At 39.0% G+C, this 5,084-nt stretch overlaps 1 pseudogene across 1 annotated transcript; it reads left to right on the top strand.

The window, feature by feature from the left end:
• Positions 1–344: 344 nt before the first annotated feature.
• LOC306652613 (CCR4-NOT transcription complex subunit 6-like) lies at positions 345–3,303 on the top strand (annotated as a pseudogene). The gene has a single exon. The product of its transcript is annotated as a CCR4-NOT transcription complex subunit 6-like (transcript).
• Positions 3,304–5,084: the final 1,781 nt, after the last annotated feature.

The raw sequence follows: 5,084 nt of genomic DNA, 5'->3' as shown, positions 1-5,084 counted from the left end.
GAGGCCAATGCCAAGGCCAGGCTCTGTGAGGCTCTTCTAGCAATAGCTGCGGCTTCCGGGGCGCAGCTTCTTCTGGCTGGGGCCTTCATGTCAGCGACTGCAGCGCCTTTACTGCGCGCCAAGGGTCACCGTCCTCGAAGACCGGCGGCGCGGCCTTAGTCCCGCTCCCCGGCCCCATCAGTCTCCTTCCTTCTCCCTTCAGCAGCCCTCCGCGCCGCCGCCCCTGCCGGTTCCTCAGGCGGCCGGCCTGCCCGCCCCGCATCCCCTCCAGCAGGTGCCTCTCCCCCTGGCGGGCTGCCTGCATGTCTTTGCTGCCCTCAGCCCCGCCGCCACCGCCCCCGCCACTGCCCGCACCCTGGCGCGCTGAATGCAGACCAATAGGGATGCCAAAGGAAAAATATGATCCTCCAGATCCTCGCAGAATTTATACCATCATGTCAGCAGAGGAGGTAGCCAATGGGAAAAATCTCACTGGGCAAAATTAGAAATCTTGGGTAGAGTGTGGAGTTTAAGTACATCACTTTGGTCATTGACACACTTGACAGCACTGCACCTAAATGACAATTTCCTTAGCCGCATTCCACCTGATATTGCCAAGCTTCATAATCTGGTTTACCTGGATCTGTCATTCAATAAACTCAGCTGTTTACCTACCGGCAGAACTAGGAAACATGGTGTCTCTCAGGGAATTGCTTTTAAATAACAATCTGTTACGGGTTTTGCCTTATGAACTTGGTCGGCTCTTCCAGCTACAAACTCTAGGTTTGAAAGGCAATCCTTTATCACAGGATATTCTTAATTTATACCAGGACCCAGATGGAACACGAAAGCTACTGAACTTCATGCTTGACAATCTTGCAGTTCATCCAGAGCAGCTTCCTCCGAGGCCATGGATTACATTAAAAGAACGAGACCAAATTCTGCCATCAGCATCATTCACAGTTATGTGTTATAATGTGTTATGTGATAAATACGCTACCCAGCAGCTATATGGCTATTGCCCATCCTGGGCATTAAACTGGGAATACAGGAAAAAGGGAATCATGGAAGAAATTGTTAACTGTGACGCAGATATCATTAGTCTTCAGGAAGTGGAAACAGAGCAATACTTCACTCTCTTTCTGCCAGCATTGAAGGATCGTGGATATGATGGATTTTTTCTCCAAAGTCACGTGCCAAAATCATGTCTGAGCAGGAGAGAAAGCATGTGGACGGTTGTGCAATATTCTTCAAAACAGAAAAATTTACATTGGTGCAGAAGCATACAGTGGAATTTAACCAAGTGGCAATGGCTAATTCAGATGGATCCGAAGCTATGCTGAACAGAGTGATGACAAAAGATAACATTGTTGTCACTGTGGTATTAGAGGTCCACAAAGAACTATTTGGAGCAGGTATGACACCTATTCATGCTGCAGACAAACAGCTGCTTATAGTGGCAAATGCCCACATGCATTGGGACCCAGAGTATTCTGATGTGAAACTTATCCAGACCATGATGTTTGCTCAGAGGTTAAAAACATTCTGGAGAAAGCCTCAAGTAGGCCTGGCAGCCGAACTTCAGATCCTAATTCCATCCCGCTGGTGCTATGTGCAGATCTTAACTCATTGCCAGATTGAGGTGTTGTGGAATATTTAAGCAATGGAGGAGTAGCTGACAACCATAAAGATTTCAAGGAACTAAGGTACAATGAGTGTCTTATGAACTTCAGCTGCAATGGAAAAAATGGAAGCTCAGAAGGGAGAATTACACATGGCTCCAACTTAAGAGTGCCTATGAAAATAACTTGATGCCTTACACCAATTACACCTTTGATTTCAAAGGCATGATTGACTACATTTTCTATTCCAAGACTCATATGAACGTGCTTGGTGTCCTGGGGCCTTTAGATCCTCAATGGCTGGTTGAGAACAACATCACTGGGTGTCCACACCCTCACATCCCTTCAGACCACTTCTCACTGTTAACACAACTTGAACTCCACCCTCCACTCCTGCCTCTTGTCAATGGTGTTCACTTGCCTAATGGAAGGTAGTGGAGTACTGCCCTGCAAAGATGGGGATCTATTGCTATAGACCTGTACAATTGTAAATCAAAGTATGTAGGATTGAAGTATGGCTATCCTTAAGCTGCTTCTTCAGGTTCCTTTCATTATGGGTTTGCTGTAAGACTTTGTACATTTTTGTGCATACTGATATCATTTGGCACTAGGGGTGGAACCAAAGTACTATTGTCTTTCCAAAATTTTAATTTAATGTGTTTTTAAATTGAATTTTCTTCATATTATATTAGGAGTCAGCATTCATAATTGATTAATCACCTATTTGAGGCCAAACATCAATGTATTTGTTTTAGAAAAATGAATACATTCTTTTGAATGGTTTCAAATGAGCCAGTTGATTTTTTTTGTAAAAGGCAGTTTTTAAAACTATAAATATAAGATTTTAAATTGAATGATGATGGCATGCCTTCCAGGGAAAACTTTCTTGAATTTGTTTTCCTTTATATCAAACCAATTTTTGACTCCCCAAGTCATTTGCACATTAACAAAACACTTAAATTTGCTTGATCAGTACATAAACTATGGTATAACCTCTAGTTGTAGTAAGAACATTTGAGAAATTAAAAGATGATTGCACAATATGCTTTCAAAATCAAGCATTTTACAGCACGTGACTGTTTGTTGGCTAAACACTGGTTGTTTTGTTTTGGTTTTTTGATAAATCACTGTGTTTTTTTTTTGTCCCTAATATTAGTTATAATCTGTTTATGAGTATTCTAAGCCTGTCTCTCTAGTTTATTTATAGGGCAACAGCAGGTAATTTATACTGCCATACATCTTGAAAATAGGATTTGGTATGTTTAGGATGCCCACAAAATTGGTGTCCAGTATTTTTTCATTATTCTTATTTAGCCTTGTTTTCTGTCTGGTTATACTGGAAAAAGAGATACATCATTTTGCCTTTACAATCAAATAATTATAAAACAAACTTCTGAGGAAAAAGGCCCTGATCAAAGTTTCAGAAGGGGAAAGTCATACAAATATTTCTTGTGTTTCCTAAAGTAGGTTAAATGGCTTTTGGGTTTGATTGAGGTTAACAATAGAAAGGATTTGAGGGAGAGAGAACAGATTTGGGGCAGTAATTGAAAACCTTGGATCAATTTATCCTGACTCTAGCTGCCAAATGGCCATCATATGCTTTTAATCTTTGTTTCCATTGTCTGTTAGGGTTGAATTAAAAAGCTACTGGTTTATTCCCAACTGTTGATGCCTTCAGATATGTTGGAATCCTCTTTTTTTTTTTTTTGCTCAGGAGGAGCCAGTTGAAAATCTGTGACTCAAGAAGCAGTGAATGTAGTATCATTTTCTCATTTTCTGAGAGGGAAAATTGGTTGGCTACTTGATGTTAATTATGGCACAGTAACAGGAAAAGGTTGTGTCTGTATTTTTAAGTTTTTCTTTATTCTACTTTTTTGTTGCTATAAGAGTTTTCTGAAATTCATATTTTAAACTTTTCATGCACTTTACTGTTTCTAGTCTCAAAATGTGATATTTTTAATAAACAAGAAATTTTCCATTATGTGAATGAAATTTTAAAAGAAAGAAAATAGCCTATATTTGTGTCTCATTAACATATAAAGTACAAGTCAAATTTAAATTATTTAATTAGTTTTAAATATATACAATTTGTCTCCTCTTTCAAACCTGACATCTTAGGCTGTTTTATTCTTAAATGATGCATTTCCTTTGGTCATTTTATACTAATTTCTTCCATAGTAAATTAATCAGGCTATATGAGATAATATATCCCCTGAGGGGTAATTTTTTAGTGGGAAAAGGGTGGTGGGATGATGCAATATCATATATGGGATTGCACCAGAAGGGTTCTGTAAAGCCTAAACTCCCTTTTAAAAGTGCCTAGTGATTAGAGGCATTGTCATCTATTATAATTGGAATGTCATTGTAGTTCAATGAAGTTTGATGTAAATATTCTTTTAAAAATGTTAAAGTACCAGAATAAACAAAAAGAAACAACCCTTAAGATGACAGATTTTCCTCAATGTGCAGGTATCACTTCTTATATACATCAAGCATCCAACATCTAGCCATGCAAATTGATTACCTGAAGCATAGTACTGGAAAGTAGAATAGCATGAAAAACTTAGTTTTGTGGACATTAACTTTTTTTGTAATCAGCTACTGTATGTTTTATTTTAGATCTTTTGTTTTGGGTAGATTTTCTGCTCTGGAGGTATATGCACTAACAAAACATTTTCCTCCTTTCATTATATGCATGTTTATTAGCAATGTGAGCAATATTTCCTACCATACTTTACTCCCAATATTTTTGAGATGTTTGTATAAAATGGAATTTAAAATTCACTTATGATTGTATGTGAACCACAGAGGAGCCCATTTATTAATAAAATAAACCCCTTTTTAATAGTTAAATGTAGAGCAAAAAAAATTGGGAAACATTGTAAAAAAAAAGAAAAGGAGAGAACATCAGAAACAAAATCTCTTGGTACAAGGATATCTGCTATATTGTTTCTTAGTGCATAAGTCACCCCGTGCTTCTGGAAGACTTGATGTGTGGTAAAGACTAATAAAAAATGAACCTGAAAAAGCAGGTTATACCAATCTGTGGTGGAACCTGAATGTCACCCTATGACATTATACCTTCTGGTAATACAAAGAATTTGTAAACTTGATATGGTTTTCAAGGAAAGGAAGTTGCTGACTGAAAGAACACTTGTGTGACTGGCAAAACAGTCAAAGAACAAAGAAACTTGATTTCACTCATGGCAAGAATGTGAGTTCAGTATTCTAGAAAAGGGTGGAATATTTCCCTTGACAAGAAGGCAATAATTTCCAGAGAACAAAGGAAGACAGAAAATAGGACTTGGTAGAGGGAAGACAGACCAAAGAAGAGGATAGACTGAGCTTGTAGGGTGTTAGTGCCTCCTGCCCAGTTTTCTGATGAAGAAACAGAGGCTCAGAGAGGTCCAGGGATTTTCCCAGTGACTCAGCAGGGACCTGGGCCTGGCAGGCTGCACATCCCCTGTGGGTTTGGAGGAGCAG

Source organism: Sciurus vulgaris, assembly GCF_902686455.1.
Source record: "Sciurus vulgaris genome assembly, contig: HiC_scaffold_331_arrow_ctg1, whole genome shotgun sequence".
In the NCBI taxonomy this organism is placed as follows: domain Eukaryota; kingdom Metazoa; phylum Chordata; class Mammalia; order Rodentia; family Sciuridae; genus Sciurus; species Sciurus vulgaris.
This window is presented reverse-complemented; position numbering and strand designations above follow the sequence as displayed.